We start from the raw sequence: 23,874 nt of genomic DNA, 5'->3' as shown, positions 1-23,874 counted from the left end.
GCATCCCATGTGCAGAGACACTACTGCTGACTTTTCATCTCTGCAGTTTTGCTGAGGGGGTGGAGCCAGACGGAAGCACCGCCCCCTGCTCACTGGCTGCGGTTCTGTATCGGCGTGTGCAGCAGATGAGCTGCTCTAGGACCAACAAATACCTGCACGGTCTGTACCTTCATTGACAATGTCCTGTTTAGTTCAGTAGATGTCTAATTGTTTCTTTTTTACAAGGTTTTGCTTTATAACAGTGCTTGGTAGCCGTGCTTTGCCTTTATGCAGGGATCTTCAGCTCCCCAGCTATAGCAAAACTCCCACCATGGCTGAGTGTTGTAGTTTAACAGCAGACAGAACCTGGCTGAGGATGATGGGATTTTGAATTCATCAGTTTGAAGGTCAAGGGATTTACACCATTATAATGAGTGGGTTGTTCATTACCAACATATACATTAAATGAGAACTAAAGCTTAACTAAAGATGTAGGCTAGACATGTTATACATTATGTTTTTTGGTTCTGTTCCAGCCCAAGGCAGCCACCGCCCTTTAGTAGTAAAGATCTGTGTCTCCAAAGATGCCCCAGTAGCTCCCCATCTTCGTTTCTTCTTTTCTCACTTACTGAGCTAAGAGACAGACTCACAATACACAGTACACATAGAATATAAATGTCACACTATAAGGCTGATTAGTAATTAATACAGATAATTATTACATGGCAGCACATAAACCAGCATCAGAATTTAATAATCAGTCCTGTAGCATCAGCTTATATTACAGACCAACCTCATTTTTTGCTTGATAATTTGTGACAGCCCCTAAGCTTAGCTTCTTAACAGATACTCAGAGCCCACTGAGCATGTGAGTGTCGCAAACACTTTCCAAGATGGTGACCCCCTATGACAAGTTTGAAGTCCTGGATCATTGCTGATATTGAGAAGCTGAAACTTTAGGCTGGTGCAATAAGTTCAGTGTATAAAATGTGGCATTTTTAGCCACATTCATTTTTAGGGTTTAGTTCTCCTTTAAATGGGTTAATGAATATTTGTAGGTCATATTAAATATACATTTTGATTCCCAAGTCTCTTAGTTGTAATACTACGTAACAGTAAATCGTTGAAGCTCTTTATGGAGCACAGTATATTCATTAGCAGGGTATAGATATTAGGTTATTGTAGTGTGACTACAAAAGGAATCAATTTACTGCTCAAGTTACTCATATTGCATGTGCTGTGCACAATATCAGTGCAGGGATATGTATTATAAATACACAGTACAGCATGTATAGGTTGTCTGCATCACAACTCAGGGTCATAAAAAAGATCTGAAGGGAGGGGGTGGCATGTATCGCGTGGGACCGGGAGAAGAGATGACTCCGAGCTAGATCCTGAAGGCAGTTTTTGGATGAGGTGCACCAGAGAAAGGAGAAAGGCAGTGAAAAAGAGAAAACAAGGAAGATAAAAGGAAAAGAACCAAGTTGGAATTAGTAAAAATATATCACTGTGAGTTCTCTACATGAATTGAGTCCATTGCTGAGAGGAGTACAGTAAGACAAGAGATGTAGGCGTTATAAGAATGAGATGCTGATAAAACAAATTAGAGAGCTTAGAAGCATTAATGATTTGCTGTTTGGAGACAAGGTGTTCAATGGTGAGTGCATTTTCTCCACACATCTTATTATTGCTATATATGTATATATTAAAATTGGGTTTATTATGGAAATGAGACCACAAAGGTAGGATTTTTGACAAATTCATTTTCTCTCCAGAGTTATTTTTTTTATAAAGCTACAGCATGCTTAAGAGAGAAATTGATGTGCTTTTTATTTCTATTCCCTTTAAAATGTCTGAATATAGCAACACTGCTACAAAGATGTTGTTATACATTTCTGTGAGGTACTATGTAGGCTCAGCTGTGTAGGTTACTCAGACTACAGTAAGCTATTGTGCTATGGTCTGTGATTTGCCGAGTTCCTAACTGCATTCCCATTCTCTTCTGATTTTATACATCTTTTCTGTATTTTTCTCTTCTGTCTTTATTTGGCTTTACAGTATGAGTTTGTGCTGTGTCCTCGTGTGACATTCAGATATGTGTGATACTGGGGTCTCATTTTGAGCCCTGCTATTATATTTAGTGCAATACAGAGGTTTGTCTAATTTCCAAGACCACTGTTGTTATATTTAGTCTCCGAGTAATACAGATGCCCTTTATATACTATTGCATGCACATTCTGGGTGTGTGAGTCCCTTATGTATTCTTAATCAGAGTATAATATAGTGGTTTCTGATTCACTCTTGTAAACCCTGCTGTTCTATTCAGTCTGGCTGTAATGCACAACAGAGCCTTGCTGTTATAATAATTCAAATTATAACACAGTGGCTGCCTGATTTGTCCAAGGGCAACAGAAGCCATAGTTAGAAAGAAGTAAAAAAAAAATCATCCCTATTAAATTGCATTTTAATGGAGAATGATATCCTAGTTTTAGTTTAGCGAGTTGACTTTACAACTACTTCAGTATGTCATATTGTAAAGTTGGTCAGAGTTATATTTGCTTTTCATTATGCCTAATGTTATATTTGGAATCCCTTCAAGATACAGAGCCCCACTGCATTTTTATAGCCTTAGTATAAATTGTATAATTTAATGCAGAGGTTCTTTATTCCTTTGAACCTTGATGTCACTCTAAATGGAATATAGGTATGGGATCCTTTATCCAGAAAGTTCCAAATTATCGGAAGGCCATCTCCCACAGACTCCATTTGAATCAAGTAAATCAAAATTTTAAAAATAGTTTCCTTTTACTTTGTAATAATAAAACAGTACCTTGTACTTGATCCTAAGTAAGATATAATCAATCCTTACTGGAGGCAAAACTACTGTTTTTGGTTCATTTATTGACTTATTTATCAAAAATCTAATTTGTGAGTTTTTTTTCTAATGAATAAACCCGCAACTAAAAAAACTGTAATGCCTGTTTATTAAAAAATTTGAATATAAAGACTCCCATTGACTTCTTCATGAACTCGCAGGCTTTTAGATGCCAAAGTTTTTACATTCAAGTTTTCGAGATTTCAAGCTATTTTTTGTGTACTTCGACTAGGGAATAGCCCAAATTTGATTTGAATTTGAAAAAAATTCTAAAATTCAAATATCAAAATTTATCGTGTACTGTCTCTTTAAAAATTCGATTCCGACCATTCGCCATCTAAAATCTGCCAAATTGCTCTTTTAGCCTAAGGGGACTTCCCAAAACCTATTTGGAGTCAATTGGTGGACGCTTTTTTAGAAAAAAAACTTTGAATCGAATTCGATCAAATACAATGTTCCTTCGTTTCGTATGATTCGAATGAAAATGGCCTATTTACCCAAAAAAAACTTCGATTTTTTTAAATACATTTCGGTTGGTCTTTTTTTATTCGAATTTCGAAGTTTTTTTTTATTCGACCCTATCTTTGTCATTGCAGAGCAAAATCCCTGGGTTTCATTACAGGCAGCTGTTAGAATTGATACAAATCAACTAAATGTTGCAAAATTGTAACAGTTTAGAATCTGCACCTAAATTACTGAGCTGCCACTCAAACACTAGAGACACGAACATTAAACATTGAAGGGGAACTCCGGCTTCCAAACCAAAATATGATAAAGAGGCCCGCATAACACAGAAACCCCTAATATACCCATCACAGTTACTTGTTTCTTCAAAAAGTATGAATAAATGCCATTTTCTTTGCTGCAATCCAGCTGGTTAACAGTTCTTCTCTTTGTGCATAATTTGAAATTCTGGCAGGGAAGGAGGGACTAAACACTGATGTTACAAATTGTAACAACTTCTCCACAACTTGCAGGCATACAGGAACTACACACCCCACAATGCATTGCACTGTGATGTTCTCTTCCTTATTGAAATCACGTGTGCAGGGAATTGTGGGGTTTGGAAGATGCAGGCTGAGGACAGATGGCTGATGATACAAAGTAACAGTAGTCAGCCAGCTCAGCACAGTAGTCAGACAGATCAGCAGCAGAGCAGGGGACTAGGCTTAGGGAACTGTTCCAAACCATTAAAAATCATGAAAAGTCTGCATATTTTTTAATTGATGTATATTGCAAAGTTGCTTGAAATTATATTTACTTTTCAAAAAGCTTAAGTTATGTTTTTGTGGAGTTCCCCTTTAAACTTTTTTTCTGGAGAACAATCTAAAAACAACTCATCTAGAAAAGTGTTTGGAAGGTGAACAACCCCTTTAATAAATAACAAACACTCGAGTTTTTGAAGATATAATTTATTCAATGTGGAATATATATAAGCTAGAAGTCTTACCATACCTGGATGTGTGAATGTCCAAACACGTTCTAGGTTATCCTGACAGACGTCTTTTCCGTCAGTCTAAGCGTTCTCAGGAGATTACTAGGTGTATCTTACCATATGATATGTAGTTTGACGAATGGTGGTGTCTGCATTCTTAGTCAGTCCTGCTTAATCATCTGTTTTGAATGTTGTGCAGAGGTCATTGGTTGTATAGCAGAATTATAAGTTATAATTCAGTTATAATAACATGTTGACTTGAGTAGGTATGATTCATGTATGTATTTTATAGGGATGCACCAAATCCAGGTTTAGGATTCGGATTTGGTTCAGTATTCGGCCGAAGGATTCGGGGGTTCGGCAGAATCCAAAATAGTGGATTTGGTGCATTTTAATAAAAATCAGATTTTAAATTGTTCCTGTGTTTAGACTGTTCCCCTTTAATGCAAAGGCCCAGGTAGATTATGAGGTTGGCTGGGAATGGGAGTCCAGAGCCACAGTTGCATTTGACAAAAACCTCCTCAAGGACAGATGGATCAGAGGTGATGATTATGTTCTGAGACTAAATAGAAATCATTGGTACAAATATGCAATGAAGAACAGCTGTACATGTAGAGTTGCCACCTTTTCTGGAAAAAAGTACCGGCCTTCCTATATTCTTGCCATTTTTTCCTATTAAAAACATTGGCATCAAGCATCATTTTTACCGGCCAGGCTGGTAAAATAACGGCCAGGTGGCAACCCTATGCACATGGGTCCTGCTACCTGAAATGGAGCCAGACAAGTCATGATAGAAAGTTTTACCCTTCTTCATCTCTAACATCTTATGTAATCATAAACCCCAAAAAATAACCCATTCCATCCAGTATTAATCTAGTTTAGTTTACAACCAACTGCTACTACAGTTGCGAAGAAGACAAAATATTGCAAAGAAGCTCAAACGAATCAGCTCTAAAATGAAACGCTACTGTAAGTGTTACGGTGCTCTTGTAATGATGCACATGTTCTAGTGCATGTACAGTAATACATAGCAGTCAGAAATAAGTTAAATGTATATTTGCCATTTCTTATAATGTATAGTATAAAACATGACGGTGCCATCAAAAGGCTTGTATACACCACAAGCTTTGTTTGCCTATGATTCTTGAAAATCAAGTTCACCTTGGTGTTTGATCATATTTGATCAGGATATAAATGTGAAAAAAATGAATCCAAATATTGTGAGACTTCTGTGGAGCTGAGTATTGGGCATGTGAGATCCTTTGTAGTCAAAATTGCTAGTATGTTAGCAGACCCTAAAAATTTCTTTAGAATTTGACTAATATTTAAGGGGACTCTTAGACAGCTCTTGACTATCTCTACTTGAATGAAGTGCCATTTGCCAAATGTATAATAGAAAATCATTTGCCTTATTGCTTTATATGCCTTACAAATACTGACCTAGTTCAAACAGGTGAGAGTGCAATTATGAATCGTTAATAAGCATGATTATTAAACTTATATTATTAAGTCCCACTTTTAAGTAACTATGGAATGTAGAGGAGAAAGAAACACTGATTTTTGTAGGGATGCACTGACTCCCAGAACTTTGAATGAAACAAAGGTTTTTTTTGCAGGAAACTGAATTATTTGAATCCCTGGTCTTGTCTGAACGTATCTTAACCCTATATATCACATGGGCTCGAGTTCAGTTTGGGATTTGGCCAAACTTTTGTGGTACATTTAGTATTCAGTCAAATTCAAAAATTCTGCATTTGGTGCTTGCCTAACTTCTATTCATGCGATCACTGATATTCTACAGTGCTGCCAAGCAACTCGCAGACCTCCGGAGAAGAACCTGAAATAAGGGACACAACAACCATGGACTTGGTGAGTGTTACTAAACAATGGAGAAGCAAATCAGTTTTATTCTTTTCTGTTCTACCCTGTGATCATTTTTTTATGTCTGTATATCCTACAGAACAGACAGACATGGGCATCCTATCCTTCATACTTAAATACAGAATAAATACATTGTTATAGGGCCTCGATGCAGGGGGAGTTGCACTTTCTGCAACTGCGCTTGCACTTTGGTTCAAATTGGATGCAATTATGGTAAAAACATTTTTTTGGCATAAGACTTCCCAATTCATTTAGTGCAGTTGTGCTGCAACAATTTATGGAACACTGCAGCTGCCACCTGGGACGCAACTGCCTTTAATTCGGATCAGGAGGCAAGAAAAAGATAGCAGTGCTTAGTGTGACTATTTGGAAGCGCAAGGAGTGTACTGTATATTGATGCAAGTACCTTAAATGATTGGGATTTTAACTGAAAGTTACTGCTGCCAAGCACAACTGTTGTGCAGTAAGTAAATGATCCCTATCGTATTCTAGTATCTTCCCTGCTATTCTTTAAAAAAAAAACATGCATGCACAGAGACTCTTCCTGCCAGGCAAAATGTCTTCTATTGTATATACTGTATAGTTATGGGACTTGTTATCCAGAATGCTCAGGACCTGGTGTTACCGGATAAGGGGTCTTTCAATAATATGGATCTTCATACCTTAGGTCTTCTTAAAAAATAATGGGTAACGTTGTTGTACGGTGTTAGCCAGTAAAAATGTTACAGGGCAACCACAGCTTCAATAAAGGTATCAACTTTATACCCCTTTGTTATTTTTTATTTCAAAAGCGTTGCCCTGTAAAAAGTAATGTAAACATTAAATAAAACCTATAAGATTGTTTTGCCTACAATAAGGATTAATTATATCTTAGTTTGGATCAAGTACAGTATATAGTATTGTTTTATTATTCCAAAAAAAGGAAATATGTTTTAAACATTTTTAATTATTTGAGTAAAATGTAACCTATAGGAGATGACTGTCCTGTAATTTGGAGCTTTCTGGATTGCAGGTTTCTTGATAACAGAGCCCATACAGTTCCCTTTAAAACAGATAAACACATGCTTAGAGTTTCTGGTATCCCTAGCCATATATACTGAGAGAACAAATACACACAGATACAGAGTCTCTTTTTAATCTTTGCTGCCTCTTGCATCTACTGTCATACATATATTTTTAATAAATACTCGCAACAAGTTTTGGCTCTTAATTATGGGACATCATAATAGCCTTGCAATAGAAACACACACAGGCACAGAGACTCTCTTAATCTGTTAGCATAACAAACCCTCTGTTCGAACTTTCAGATTGATTTTTCCAGCGCCCCTATCTCGGTCTGGTGGATTCAGAACATAACAGTAATAGTCTCCCGTGTCTTGTAGCTGGATGTAGCGGATCATCACAGTTAAGTAATTTTTACTAGGATTCCCTGTAAACCCCACTCGGCTTTGGAAATGCTCAAGGTTGTGGTAAGAGAGCTTCTTATTATACTGAGTGAACTGTAGGGTGCAAAAAGACATCCATGACCTGAAAAAAATGCTAATTAAGATCCATATTTATTTATCAACAACAGAAAGGCAAAAGTGAACATACTGTAGATGCAAAGAAGCAAAATAAACTGGATCCCTCACCCAATGTGTCTGTTTTAGGTACTGACTATTAATGAAGAAATTACATATACAAGGGCAAAAAGCAAGCAAGTTGTCTATACTGTCTGTTTTGTTCTACTGAATTAGGTTTTGCATGTGTGCCTCGGTTATGTAGTTGAACAGAACCATAGTTTTGTACTGTGTTAACAAAATAGTAATCATTCATTTACACTAAGGGCAGGGACACAGGTGAAGATTCAGGGAGATTTTCCTCATGAGGCTAATTCGGGCGACTTCAGAAAACAAATCGTTCCGAGTGCCGTCCCGCCGGCTTTTTACATTCTAGCCGTCAGGAAGGCTTTTCAGGGAGATTAGTCGCCCGAAGAAGAGGTGATTTGTCGCCGTGCGACTAGTCTCCCTGAATCTTCGCGTGTGCCTCTGCCCTAAGAGTGGCATTATACAGATTAGTTAGCCATACTAAAAATAATATATCATTTATATGAGTAAAGCAAGATGTGTCTGCAAGATGTTCTATTTAAATGTCATCGCTTCATAATGTCAAGCATGCTCTCTGCCATCTGTAATGCTGATTTCCCACAAGTTCCCTTACACATAAATAATAAATACATTTTAGATAAATTCTTATTAGTTATAATATTAGTATATACCTGTATTATATAAAATGCTTTCTTTACTGAAACTATTCTATGCCATACTAACATATTTCAGCACTGGGTTGCTTAGTTTCAGTATCGGAGCTATCTGCAAGAGGTTAGTATTTTCTCCTTGTGTGTCGGTGTGAGTTTACTGGATACTTTGTTTTTCTCTCACACTCCTGTAACATCCCAACATTTTGAATGCTTCCTGATGATAATTGCATCCTATTATGCATTTATTTTGTGATAAATACATTTTATTGCAAGCTTCAGTGGGGCAGACACTGGGACTTTTCTAAATGAGCCCTATTGTCTTTATTACAGGTACTGTGAAAATGCTATCTGACATGTCTAAAACAAATTTTCATCAAAACGGGTCAGATTTGCTAATCACAATACCTTAAGTCTGTCAAAAATAATTTAAACATGCATAAACCCAGTAATAAAATAAACATTTTTTGCCCAATATGGATTTATGTTTCTTAATTAGTATAAAGTACAAGGTACTGTTTTATTACAGGTATGGGACCTGTTATCCAAAATGCTAGGGACCTGAGGTTTTCTGGATAACTTTCTGTAATTTGGATCTTCATACCTCAAGTCTATTAGAAAACCATGTAAACATGAAATAAACCCAGCTTGCTTCCAATAAGGATTAATTATATCTTAGTGTGGATCAAGTACAAGGAACTGTTTTTTTTTTATTACAGTGAGAAAGGAATTTATTTTAAAAAAATTTGGATTATTTGGATAAAATGGAGCCTATGGGAGACGGGCATTCCATAATTTGGAACTTTCTGGATAACGGATTTCTGGATAATAGATCCCATACCTGTACAAAGAAATTACAAAAGAAATAATAAAAAAAAACATTGTTACCCCCAAACAAAGTAGCCCGCACCTTTGGTTGGGGAAAATGTTTTTTTTATAGAATGGCTAATTCAGAGCAACTTATTAATCGCTCTTCATTATTTCATTATTATAGTTTTTTTAATTACTTGATCTTTCCAGCTTTCAAATGGGGGGTCACTGACCCCATCTAAAAACAAATCCTCTGTAAGACTACATATGTATTATTATTGTGACTTTTTATTACTCATCTTTCTAGTCAGGTCCTTTCATATTCCAGACTCTTATTCAAAACAATGTTTTATTGCTAGGATAATATGGACCCTAGCAACCAAATTGCTGAAGCTGCAAACTAGAATAACTCAAAAACCACAAATAATAAAAAATGAAAACCAACTGCAAATTGTCTCGGAATTTCACTCTCTATATTATACTAAAAGTTAATTCAAATGTGAGCAACCCCTTTAATCTATTTTCTTTCTTTTTCTAGGAGCTGATTGGTCTCTATTGAAAATGCTGTGGTGTATTGGGGCTAATGGTCTCTAGTTGCTTTATCAGTGACAGCGTTTTTTAATGTTTGTGTAGAGGCATAGTAACAACACAAAACAGAACTGAAACTCACTTGGTGAACATGGTATTAATGCAATAAAACAACAGATTAGCAGATATATAGACAATATATATAGCAAGAGTGTATGAAAGGAGCCAAAGCAACAATAACAATACTTTTTTTATCTGATTTCTTGTTGTAGACAAATGCCATAGGGAAAAAAAAAATCTATTTTAATCTGGAATAGATTACAACAGATAAACTAAAATATGGTAGATTTTTAGTGCATTCCAGTATAATACAAATTATACAAATCGTGTCTTTGCTTCGAAAGTACAGGTATGGGAAAGCCCCGAATTACAGAAAGGCTGTCTTCCATAGACTCCATTTTATCCAAATAAATAAATAATAAAACTAATAATAAAACAGTACCATATACTTGATCCAAACTAAGATATAATCAGTCCTTAGAAGCAGAACCAGCTTATTCATTTTATTTAATGTTTATTACCCATACAATACGAAACATATACATTTTTTAGTAACTAAAAACACTAATTATTTTTAATAAGTAGCCAACAAATTCATATACATATTTCCCCAGCCCCCAGTCCAGTTTGACTGAATCAACTGTGAAAGAGCCTTTAGGTATGTTGAAGTTTCACCTTCGGTAAATATCACGGGCTGAGGGAGACTTTGGGGTTCTTTTGGCTGTAAGTATTAAGAAATAAATCTACAATACGATTTTGCATGGATTTCTTAGACCAGGTGTTTTTGTGGCCTTAAGGATGGTTCAAATTTAAATATATACTGTAAAATAGCTCTAGCAATGTTTTGAATAAAAACTTTGGCATTTGAGTTTGGGTTAGGGCTACAGTCTCTATATAAGATAAGGATTCGAGTTAGGGTCTCTGGGAAAGATAATGGTTGGGCTAACTCTAACTGTAACCCGATATCCAAACACTATACATATCATGGCTAAATTTTGCAGGTTAACTTATTGTGCTAGTGGCATTGTTGAAACTATGACATGAAGACAAACAACATATCATGAAGTGACATAAGCAATCTGTGCTATGGACAGCCACGTGACATTAAACTACAAACTCACTAATTGGTGGCATGGTATTGAAATCTGTTACAAATTCTGCATGTTTACTTAGTATCTCTACAGTCGGTGCCACCCATACTTAAGTTTGCATATACGGAGAAAGCTATTGTTTTTTTTTCTTTACAAACAAGATTGATATATATTGAGAGCAATAGCTATGGACCTTTCCCCTACAAGCCACAGAATACTCAGCCTTAGTATACTTAATGAGTGAATTAATAAATGTACAATAAATTAGAAAACCAACTGCATTTCTGCGTAAGAACATTAAGCCACACAGATATTGATGGCAGATAAGAACCTAGTTACCAACTGTCCATGTTTCCCATTCCCAGTTCATTTCCCAGATTCAGACTCCATTAGCACCAGTCTGTATTCATGCTGAGGAGTCAAAGAACATACTGTCTGTCTATCAAAGCATTTTCATTATCTGTAAATATACTGTATCCTGTGTATCATTATGGTAATTGACAGTTTATTGTGAATGAAGAGATGCTTATTGTAAGTATATCATCCCAAACATGGTATTGGATTGTTGTATTGATAGTCAGTTTTATAAAGTGAGCTGTGTATGAACTTATAAGCAGAGGCATGAGGCCTGGCAGCTATTGCAGACTTTATAGCCAATGGCACACATACTTTGACTAGTGATGTGATCCAGCAGAAAACGGTCGTCAAAAGGTCCCCATCTGTCATTGCCCCTAATATTATTTAATGGTGAGGTTTCTTGCTGATGTACAAGGAGAGGTGACAGACAGACATGTGAAATGCTGGCTTGCACTAGGGTGATCACCATTAAATATCATTGGAGCATGGTAACAGCTGGATAATGGCATTTGCCTGTTGCTATTTTCCACTGGTTGGCATCAATGAGCAAAAGACTGTGTGTCATTACAGAGGGTTCAGGGGGCTTCTGCCTAATGTTGTGGTGCAATACATATTTTAAAATATACAGTATGTCACCTCCCAAAAAGTTTTAAGAGCTGGGGTATTAAAAAGGTTTTTCATGTTAGTGCAATAATGACAAGTATTTGCTGTAAACAACATATATGCAGGTATAGATGGTGCTGTAGTTTTTGAGAAGAATGACATTCAAATATTTGTCCCCATCTTCTAGATCCAACTCATTGCATTGTATCAGAACATGTTTAACATATGCTTAACAGAGCACAGAGAGCATATTTAGAGTCTAGAGGCTGATAATGAACATAGGTGCTAAATTGTCAGTGTGCAAGTGCCTGCACCAACAGAAACTTTGCTTACATTTTCCAGCTTTCTGATTGGTTGCTTTTGACATCTGCACTTCTACAATACAGCACCTATGTTCATAAATCATATTGGATAAGCAGATAGTTAGAAATTACAGAAAGAAAGAGAAGGCAAAGATTTACAGAGTAAAGTTGGCCATACACGGGCCGATTAAAACTGCAGATATTGGTCTTTTAGAAAGATTGTATGGGGCTTTTGACAGGTCTCCCCGATCAATATCTGGCCAAGATATCGATAGGGGCGGTCAGCTAGTCGATGCAGTCCTACGACCATTGGCGCCTATTCTTTTTGTTGTAATCTGATCGTTTGGCCCTAGGGTCAAACGACTGGATCTTATTGTGTATCACCAAACGAGCGGATCTAATCGTGAATGGTCACCTTTACAGAGATAGACAGACAGGCAGATAGATACTTTTCTAGTAATCATTTTCTGATTGCCTTACTAAAGAGTGCCGTTTTCATTACTGGTGTAATAGATACAGTATGTTAAAAACAAATCCATGTACTGAAGCACAGAGAAGGGCATTTGGTATAAAGACAGTTTAACCAATCTATAGCACAGACACATGCATTTGTTACTGCACAATTTGTTATTGACAGTGTACAGACAGATATTAAGTAGCCACATTATGTGCATAATTTGTCTGTTTGCCCCACAGTATCCAATGCAATGCTTTGTGCATTCTCCCCCTCTGTGCAACTCTATACTTAACTTTCATTCCCTTTTTATTTTCAAGCACCCCTACCCCCCCCCCTTCCCCCCCCCCCTTCTGCTTGTCTTCCTCCCCTCCCTCTATTCCTGCGCTTGCTGCACTGCAGGTTTATTCTGGCACTAATGCACAATCTGGGTCACATTGCAGGGATCAGATCTCTTGTAAGAAATGGAGTCCTCTACTGGCACATCATGATACTGGATATCCCAAATCTTCCACACAGCCAGACCCAAAGAGGGTTAAAAAATAGACACTGCTTCCATTATTAAAAAATCAATATGGGCTCTCTGCTGAGTCAGGGTTAAGGAGGGGTATGTAGGATGGGTAAGCCACATTAATAGTATCTGCAGCAAGGGCTGCGAAAGATGTAATGCAGCAAGATGCATATCTGTCATTTAGATTTAAGAAGGACTGCGTCATTCATGCCATGCACTAGAAATCAGTCCGAACCTTTTTTTTACATGCCCTTCTCTATAAACAAGAAAGGCACAGAGATGTTAGATAGGGATGTAGCGAACTGTTCTGCGGCGAACTTGTTCGCGCGAACATCGGCTGTTCGCGTCCGCCGCAAGTTCGCGAACGTCGCGCGACGTTCGCCAATAGGCGTTCGCGTCAAAATCGTTCGACCATTCGACCATTCGATCGCTAAAATCGAACGATTTTCGTTCGATTCGAACGAAAATCGTTCGATCGAACGATTAAAAATCCTACGATCGTTCGAATCGAACGATTTTCGGATGTTCGAAGTTCGCGAACAGTTCGCGAACTGTTCGCATTTTTTGCCGGTGTTCGCGAACGGCGTTCGCGAACACATACTCGGCGGTTCGCTACATCCCTAATGTTAGATAACTTCATACTGTAGATAGTTTTTCTTACTGCGCACAACCTGCCAGCAATGCTACATGCTAAGGTTTATAGCCATTATACATTGTTATTAACACAAGGCTAATGAATGGCCTATTAAAGGTATCCTTATAAACTCTGATGATTTTATATTCTATGATGATGATTTTATATTCTATGATTTAAAGAAGTATATTATCAAAAATAATTTACCCACTTTTGTAAAATATGAGGTTATATGAAGTCCCCTTGGAGTCTGCAACTTTGTGCCTTTTGGTCATGGAACACCTAACTAACTTTTAATATGCTTCTTAATAAAGAAATTATTATGACTGTATATATATATATCTATATATATATATGTTCACGTCTAATCTTGTTTTTAATTATCTCTGGAAAAAAAAGTGATTTAATTGCAGGTAAACAACAAAAATGAACCTTGATATACTTATTAAACAAAAGATATCAACAAAAATGTGTATTCTGAGGAAAAAGTTAGGATACCCTACCCCCTAATAGCTAGTTTACCCCCTTTGGCTGAAATAACTGCAGTAAGACATTTCTTGTAGCCATCTACCAGTCTCTGACATTGGTCTGAGGAAAATTTGCCCCACTCCTCAATGCAGAATTCTTTCAGCTGTGAGATATTTGAGGGTTTTCTTGCATGTACAGACCTTTTCAAGTCACCTAACAGCATCTCAATGGGATTAAGATCTGCGCTTTGGCTCGGCCACTCCAGGACTCTCCATTTCCTACATTACAGCCAGTCTGTGGTGAATTTACTGGTATGTTTTGGGTCATTGTTGTGTTGCAGGGTCCAGTTCTGCTTCAGCTTAAATTTTATTACAGATGGTCTGATGTTCCTCAAGCACCCTCTGATACACAGTAGAATTAGGATTTGATGATGGTGAGCTGGCCAGGTCCTGCTGCAGCAAAGCATCCCCAAACCATGACACTTCCACCTCCATGCTTCACAGTTGGTATGAGTTTCTTTTCCTGAAATGCTGTATTTAGTTTATGCCAAACATGTCCTCTGTTCTGGTGTCCAAATAATTCAGTTTCACCTGTCCAAATAACATTATTCCAAAAGTCCTGGTCTTTGTCTATATTCTCTCTGGCAAACTTCAGTCTGGTCTTGAGGTTTCGCTTAGAGAGCAAAGGTTTCCTCCTTCCACACCTCCCATGCAAGTTCAATTCGTACAGTCTCTTTCTGATTGTAGAGGCATGCACTTTCACATCAACAGTAGCAAGAGCATGCTGTAGGTCACGTGATGACATTTTAGGGTTTTTGGAGACTTCTTTTAACATCTTGCGGTCTGCTCTTGGTGTGAACTTGCTTGGACAGCCAAACCTGGGCATGTGTGCAGTTGTTTTGAAAGTCCTTCGCTTGTAGACTGTTTTCTGGACAGTGGAATGGCTAATTTCAAATTCATTTGAGATATTTTTAAATCCCTTACCAGACTGATAAGCTGCTACAATCTTCTTTCTGAAGGCCTCGCTCTATCCTCAACGGTCAGGAAGCACACCAAACTAAATGTCTGAGTTTTAAATAGGACAAAACTCCTTCAAAATACTGAGTAACAATGTTCTAATCACGTGCACCTGGTGTGATACTCCTGTGTGTGATTTGAGCCTTTTTACGTGGGAATAAATGTGGGGGTGTCCTGATTTATTCCTCACCAGAAATTTTATTTTTGTAGAATTACATTTTACAGAAGCGGGTGCTACCAAACAATGCTGTAGTGCAGTGCTGTCCAACTTCTATGGTACAGAGGGCCGGAATTTTTCTAATCTGCATGGTGGAGGGCTGATAACGGAAGCCAGTGTTAGCCACTCCCTGTTTTAAGACCACACCCACTTTAAACCACACCCATGTTACCACAAGACCATGTCCGCATTAATAGCACACCAAAAAACCAAATGGTTGGTGCTCACTGCAGGGATCAGGGCCGGAACTAAGGGTAGGCAGAGTAGGCGGCTGTCTAGGGTGCCATCATTGAGGGGTGCACTTTTAAGGGTATTTTTTTTTTTCAAGTGTTTATTTAATAATTTGTTTAAGTAATCATGGTCACCCAGTTGGGTGGAATCCATCGCCTTCACCTTCTCCCTCTTGCCGGCAAGTAATAGCTCCTTCTGTGCAGTGCATCGCGATATAGGCGTCAATGACATCACTGATGTGTTGGGTGACAGAGAGAGGCAGAGAGCTGGGGGCCTGCTTGGTGTGGCTCTTGCTGCTCTCAACCTTGCACAGTTGCACTGAACTGAAGACATTCTTTCTATTACTGTAAAATGTGAAGCTTCCTGCTGGCACAGCCAGGTACAGATTTGGGGCCCATATTGTTGCTGCTGGGCGCTGGCACAGGTACATAAATACTTGGGGGCAATATGATCAGATTTATTTTTGGCTGCTGCTGGCACAGGTAAAGATTGGGGGCAATATGATGACTGCTGGAGGACTGTATGATGGATGGCTGCTGAGCTTGCTGGTACGGTTATAGGGAGCAGTAATATAAATGAAAAAGTGTTGTACATTTTCTTGCTCTCTTTATTTAAAAACCATTATGGTAAGGAGGGAAATGGTAATGCAGAACAGGGGGGCACTGAGTGAAGCTCTTGCCTAGGGTGCCAAACTACCTTGTGCCCTGGCAAGGATGTCACTCATATGTGAAAACAGTTAAGTCATATAAAACATACCCATAAGTCCATATGCCTCCTCCTCCCCTGTGTATAATACAGTACCCCAGCATATGATTAAACACCTTAGGGGCCACAACAATAATTTTCAAATGCTCAGAACCAATACCAAAGTATGACACACACAGGGAGCATATGGAAGACAGAACAGAACACGAGACAGGAAAATCAGGACCAGTCTAATATGTACTACATACAGTGACACAGTGCTGGTGCCCCATTAGCATTTTGTATTAAGTGTGAACAGGTGAACAATGTGGGCAGTTTCAGTCTGGGTCTCAGGTGTGAACAGTACAAGGTTTTTAGGGGAATGAACAATAGAGGTGTCACAAGTGTGAACAATACAGGGGATTACAGTGTGAATTTGAGGTTTAAACAATGCAGGAGCCAGTTAATCTCTGTAGTGATACCTTTTAAAGTTTACAAATGGTAAAAAGACACAGCAGGCAGATTTTGATGTGGAGGGCCACATAAGGGGGGTCGCGGGCAGTTGGACAGCCCTGCTGTAGTGTATAATCCTCAAAAAATGGTGCACATTGGGATGTGTTACAAAAAGATTAAAAATCTATTGTTTTATTCAGTACATTAAAAAGCGGCCAACGTTTCGGTCTCCATCTAAGACCTTTAACAAGACCATATTGCTGTTAAAATCACACACTTAAATAAATAAAACACGTCACTAACCCATTCTCACCAATCATGTGACCCCTAGGGGAACCCTGTGTAGATATTAGGGTTTTAGTGTTAAGCCATAAATGGTTATAGAATCACCTAGGTTATAGAGTGCACACATTAAGGAGGAACACATTGATAAAACCAAACTACAGTAACATGCAGAGACAATGTAACATAAGCATGTAGGAATAATCAATAAAGTTATAAATAAGTAACAACATAGATTCATCTCTGATTCAAATAGCACGAGAAGGAGCAGTATTCATTTAGACCTAAGGGGGCCAGGGTAATTAATTTTTTTAATCCAATTTACCTCCCTCTGAAGGAGGACTTTTGATCTATCACCCCCTCATCTCAGGGGGGGAAAGTGATCTATCACTGTATATCTAAATGTGGGCAACATGTGTCCCATCTCTAAAAAGTGCTTCGCAACTGGTTTATTTGTAATACCATTCCTGAATGCTATGCTAATTGCGGATCAGTGTGCATATATATATATATATATATATATATATATATATATTCTATAATTTGGCTCTCTTCACATCTTAAATCTATGAGAAAATCATTTAAACATTAACCCAATAGGCTAGTTTTGCCTCCAATAAGCATTAGTTATAGCTTAGTTTGGATCAATAACTGTTTTATTATTACAGAGAAAAAAATATATATGTGTGTGTAAAATAAATTTGTTTCAGGAGCTAACTGCTTTCTGTATAATTGACCTACAGTATGTAAGGATGCTCCCAAGGTAAAGGTGCCTAGCATTAACCCCTGTTAGTACCCTGTCACCTTTTTGCATTACCATAGAGAGACAGAAAGAGCATTTGATGTTGTGCCACAACCCCTAATAGGGGACCCGTTAACAGAAGATGTTACTTTTAAATCTTTTTTTTTGCACTTCATAATAACTACTGGATATTTAGCATTTTCATCAGTGTTTGGCAGCTTGTGTTAGAGTTGTCGCCTTTGGTATTTGCCAGCAAGGTTGATGATGGGTATGAACTGGGCAAACCAGACAGAACTATGAGGTTGGGGAGCGATGGTGTAATAGAGCATGCATTGGTGGATATTGCAAGTGTGCATTGGGATGGATTGGTTGTGGACCTGGGGTGGATTGGGGACTGAATAATAGGAGATTAAAAATAAAATTTTTGCATTCTAACCTCAGCTAAGACTAGCAGCCCTACCAGTTGTCATTAATCTTGAACAGGTTTCTGGGAGTTTCTAGCTCGAAAAGAGTTGAAGGCTCACATATTGGCGTTTACATCACAAGTAAAGGGCCTTAGCGATGCTGCACTGTTATATCCCCCCAGAAAAAAAATCTTTGGCCTGGAGCACAGCAACTCCTACCAGGCCCCCACCTGCAAGTAAGAGAGTGGCTGCGAAGGGGATTTCTTTACAGTCTAGGCCCCTGCAACTGTGGAGCTAGTCACTAAACTCTTAAAGATGCTTACGTAATAAATGTGGTTTACAAATAATTTTTATTATTCTCTCCATTCATTTTCCTACCCACCACTCTGTGGGCATAGTTTTGAAAAATGTACAACAATGAGAATTTGACCACTAGGGGCACTATTACTATGGAGTGTTTGGATGAATTGATTTCATAAGTTCAATGACAGTCCCTGTTTATAATATAGTGAATAAAGTACCCCCTCTTGTAAAATATAAGGATATTATAAGTTACCGAGGAGTTTCATAACATCAGAACTCACCGTTTATAACTGATGACATCAGAACTCACCGTTTATAAGGATATAATTTACAAGATATTCATGGCTTTTGTGTATTATACTAATATATGCATATAAATAAGACCTATTGCATAGAATGTCCTATGCTAGTACATTTTACATAACATGTACAGTAACTGTAAACTATATGAACATATACGTATATATACTGGGGTCCTGGGTGTGATTCATGACAAGGCATGGTTTGTAAGGATCTTTTTTACGTTATCCCCGTGCCAGCATGGGTTTCCTCCAAGTACTTTGGTTTCTTCCCATGCTCCAAAAATATAACAAGCAGGTTATTTTTCTTACTTTCCATACTAAATGTGATTGTAACCTTAAATGTTAAGGTACAGTGGTGCAGAGGCTGATTTAAATGATGTATAATGTCACATTTACCCCAAATCTCATCACAAATCTCATCCTCAAGGAGTGCTATACAAATAAAAATGTATATACATACATATATAAAACTGGCCTTCATTTAGGGAATGACTGTCCTAGATTCAAGGTCACTTGTGGGCAAAGGACAAATTACCCATTGATGCAGCCTGACATTTCTGGGTAATTCTTTTAAAGGTTAATGCTGCTTAATGGACAGAAGAGTAACCCCATGTCCTCATGGGCCCAGACAAACCCCTCATTTGCTTATTTATTAAAATCGCTCTGTCTATAGTAACCATAAAGGTGACTTAATCTTTTAGTTGCAGTTAACTACCCAGCCTTCCTAGCAGAAATAACTTATCTATTGCCGTGATTATTGTGCCCATTAATAACAATTACCTTAGAACCTTTGCTGAGTCAGGTACAATGTAAGCACTATAATATACTGTATAAATCCCTGTCTATGGGAGTGAGAGTGGCTCCTAGTAAATGAAGGACTAAGGAAAAGAAGTTCTAGCCAATTGTCTTGATAATTGCTGAAGGAGCATAACAACAATCAAATATGTAGGCAACACAAAGACAGTGCATCGTTGGTGAGTTAGTGACCTCATGTGCAGTGCAACAGTGTTTGAGGCTGTTCTTTTTTCCTATATATGGGATACTAACACCAATGCACAGAGGCAGATATTCAATTCTCATTGCAGGACAAATACCGAGAGTGCCTTGTGCTGTTGCTTTGCAGTGCTGGAGTTTCTAGGTTCAATTCCAGCCAGGGTACCATATGCAAGATGTTTATTTCTTCTATCAGGCTGACTGGCCACAAAACCTGGGGGCTTGGCTCATCACAAAGAACAGTTGCACATTCCAACTATTATGATTCATGGCAGTGTCTCAAGCCAGTGGTACTTTTTTTGCTGTACAGGGCTTTGTGATTTATTAGAGAGGGGTATGGACCTGCTAATCTAAGTCTGTGCGACAGGTTCAGCCCTATACTCTTCCAACACAATACAGAACTGAAAGCTCTCTCCATTCTAAATGAAAAGGGTAATAAAGTAATAAAAATGCACATCTAAGGGGTATTTTGCAAGGAATCCAGTGCAGTGCATTTGTTTAGAAGTAGCAGTATCACTTCAAAAATACACCGTGGGAATTCATGTCATAAGCTGCTTCTGTTGGGAATAGTGGATCTAAGGAGCTGATGCAATATATTTAAAAATCACAGACTCTTAATTTCCTGAATAATTAGACCTGCTTGTATTGCAATTTTCTTCCGCATCAAAGACTAAATGCTTGATCAGTATTTTAAATAAACATTGTGTAATAACTAAAAACCCAGCCATCCAAAGTGTACCTTGTTCACTAAAGGCATTTATTGATGCTTGCTTTGCCTATATTATTCATCAGGACACCAGCTGTGAGTATTTCCCCAGCATATATTCCTGAATATATTAGTAATTAGTGCTCATCACTTGGGAGACAAGGCAGAAGGAAGAAGGGGAGGTGAGTAGGAAATGAAAGAGAGAAAAGGTATGTGAAGAAGTGTTCTTCACATAACAGAAAACATTTTCTATTATAAATGAATACATGTATTGCCCTTTGTATTGTGTCTGCACCATTCATTATGAACTTTGGGTCTTCTGCAGGACCCCTGCCCAGAAAGGATGAAGGTCATTGATCTCCTACAAGCTGCTGTCTGGGCAGATAGACGGGTATATGAGCACCCCTGTCCCCTTCACCCATATCCCCAATGAATATACAGGTGAGAAATCTGTAGCAGCCAGGGTCGGACTGGGGGGCCCCGAGCCACCGGTTCTGCTGTCCAAGGGCCCCCTCCAGATCCCTGCCCTCTGCTGTGAGGTTTTTTTTTTATGTGTCTTTCTTTTTTGCTGATGGTCTGGGCCGGTGGGGCCCACAGGAGTTTATTCCTGGTGTCCCGCTGGCCCAGCCCTACTGTGGTAGCAGCCATAGATGTCATGCCCCTCTCCTTAGACATCTTCAGCTGATGTAGTAGCCTGTGAAATATAAATACCTAGAACCTTGTACTTGATCCAAACTAAGAAATATATTTAATCCTTATTGGAAGCAAAACCGACCTATTGGGTTTATTGACATGATTTTCTAGTAGACTTAAGGTATGAAGATCCAAATTACGGAGCTGAATGTGTGATTTTTCCAATATGCATAGAGTAATGACTCATTTTTAGGCTCTTACACATGGTAAATGTTAATGCATTCAGAATGCAGTAATATTAGGGTTGCCACCTTTTGAAATTGTGGGACCGGGCAGGGGGTGGGGCTGTGACATAGATGGGTGTGTCCTTGACATCAGGGGGCTATAACTCGGCGATTGGCTGATCGTCATGTCAATCAAGGGAATCCTGCCCGGTTTTGCTTATTTGGAAAACCGGGCAGGAAGTTTTGACCTGGGCAGCCCCTCAAAATACCGAGCTGTCCAGGTCAAAACCGGACAGGTGGCAACCCTAAGTAATATCCCTGCTGAGCATTTATCTTCTAAAACACTCATATGGAAAAACCTGCGGCAGGATTTCCAAAATGAAATGTCTCTTTGCGTCTGCAACCAACTTGGTGGTGTTTGGCAAGCAAGCAGCCAATTCATTATGAAGCCAGTTTCATGCACCAGGGCATTGACTATTGGCACATCCTCTCAGCCTACTTTCCCCTGATAAACACAATTAATATTGCTGCCTGGGACAAATAAAATGTTAGGTTGAGGAACCTGACAAAATGTCACAGAATTTACAGTCTGTGAAATGTTAATAGAAATAACCAAGAACAAAGAAAATGCAAATACAATGAGCAAGTAAAGGTGGCCATACACGGGTCGATAAAAGCTGCCCCCGACGGGCTTCCCCGATCGAGAGATCTCGATCAGATGGGACTAAAAATCCCGTCGATCTGACTGCCCGTTACCATTTTTTTGGATCCGATCGTTGGGCTCTAGGGCCCATGATCGGATCAGCCCGATATTGGCCACCTCAAGGTGGGCATATCAGGGAGAGATCCGCTCGTGTGGCGACATCGCCAAACAAGCGGATCTCTCCATGTATGGCCACCTTAAGCTGTGTGATTTGAGTCCAGACCTACCGCCCTGACCAACTATTGTATTTTTAATTTGTACGAGGGGGGGGGGGGGTTGCTAGCATTTTTTTAAAAAAATTCTATGAAGGCTCTGACCACCAATAGTTTCTTTTAAAAGACCCGTAACACTAATGTTCTTCAAGTTAAAAATTCTCTCTACCCTTTTCCACCTACAGATCTATCCTGCAGAAAGTGTATTAAGCTGAATGCTTTATCAAATACTTTTACAGAAATAAATGACACAGATGAAGTTACACTGCCTGCACAGCAAGAACTGACTTCCGGTTTAGAAGGCTGGCAAGGAGGAGATGTGGAGCGCCGCACCTTGGATCTTGCAAAAAAATTGTTTCTGGTCCTAACTTGTAAGGGGTGGGGCTGGCCACCAATGTTTTTTTTTTATCTTGTAGGGTGGGGGGACCTTGGCCACCAATGGGTTTTTTCTAACTTGTAGGAGGGACCTTGGCCACCTATGGGGTTTTTAACTAGACTGAGGCCTAGCCACCGGTGATGTTTTTTTTAAACTTTTATGGGGGGGCCCTGACCATCAATGTTTTTTTAACTTGTAAGGGGGAGGGCGGCCACCAATGTTTTTTTTTATTTTCTTCAGAGCCCCTGACCACCAATTATATTTTTAACTTGTAAGTGGGGGGGGGGGCTGGCCACCAAATTTTTAAAGAATGTTCTATTAAGCCTCTGACTACCAATGTTTTTAACTTGTATGGGGGTTGCCATCAATTTTTTTTACCTTGTGGGGGGGGGGCCTGGCCACCAATGAAGTTTTGTAACTTTTATGGGGGGGGCCCCGATCACCATTCTTATTTAACTTGTAAGAGGGGCCCTGGCCATCAATGGGGTTGGGGCGGGGGCCACCAGTGACTTTTTTTTAAACTTTTATGCGGGAGCCCTTACCACCAATTTAAAAAAAACTTGTAGGGGGGATCCTGGCCACCAATGGGTTTTTAGGCACCTATGTTTGTGTGGCAGTAACCAGAGACTTGAGGGAAGGGGACACATGGGCCATAACTGTTGCTTTTGAATCTGAGCTGAATGCTGAGGATAAATTGCAAACTCACTGAACAGTTATGTCCCATGTGGCCCCACTTTTTAGTTGCCGACTTACTAAGAGTTAGAGAGCTGAAAAGCAGGAAGTAGTGTTCTGGATATTGTGTTACACATTCAGTCACTCCAGCCTTTATATATTACATTTTTGGCCAACTAACTATATTACAAACATTTTTTTATTTTGCACAGTCTATCTATTTACACAGACAAACTTCTGATCTGATCTGCATCGATGAAAAACAGAGGTGCTACAGAGCATCACATAGCAGAAATGGATTCCATGGCACACTTGGCTCCTCTTACACATTTAGCACTAGATTACAATATATGTGGTATCAATGTGTATATATATATTCATATCAAATACTGTTTGAGTCAGCTATTGCATAGCAATAATGGATTTAATAAATAATGTAGAGAGTGGGATTCAGCTTTCAAAAATGTCTGTACCACTAGCTGATCCTGCCAGCAATA

At 38.7% G+C, this 23,874-nt stretch overlaps 1 long non-coding RNA gene across 2 annotated transcripts; it reads left to right on the top strand.

Moving 5' to 3' along the window:
- Positions 1 to 1,059: 1,059 nt before the first annotated feature.
- LOC121396464 lies at positions 1,060 to 22,914 on the top strand. Of its 2 annotated transcripts, none has more exons than XR_005963054.1 (3): positions 1,060 to 1,636; positions 6,091 to 6,158; positions 22,515 to 22,914. It is a non-coding gene; the product is annotated as an uncharacterized LOC121396464 (long non-coding RNA). The 2 variants fall into 2 exon arrangements; XR_005963055.1 differs by lacking the exon at positions 22,515 to 22,914 and adding an exon at positions 7,478 to 8,043.
- Positions 22,915 to 23,874: the final 960 nt, after the last annotated feature.

Source organism: Xenopus laevis, chromosome 7S, assembly GCF_017654675.1.
Source record: "Xenopus laevis strain J_2021 chromosome 7S, Xenopus_laevis_v10.1, whole genome shotgun sequence".
In the NCBI taxonomy this organism is placed as follows: Eukaryota; Metazoa; Chordata; class Amphibia; order Anura; family Pipidae; genus Xenopus; species Xenopus laevis.
Note: the sequence above shows the minus strand (reverse complement) of the source record. Positions and strands in the feature narration are given on the sequence as shown.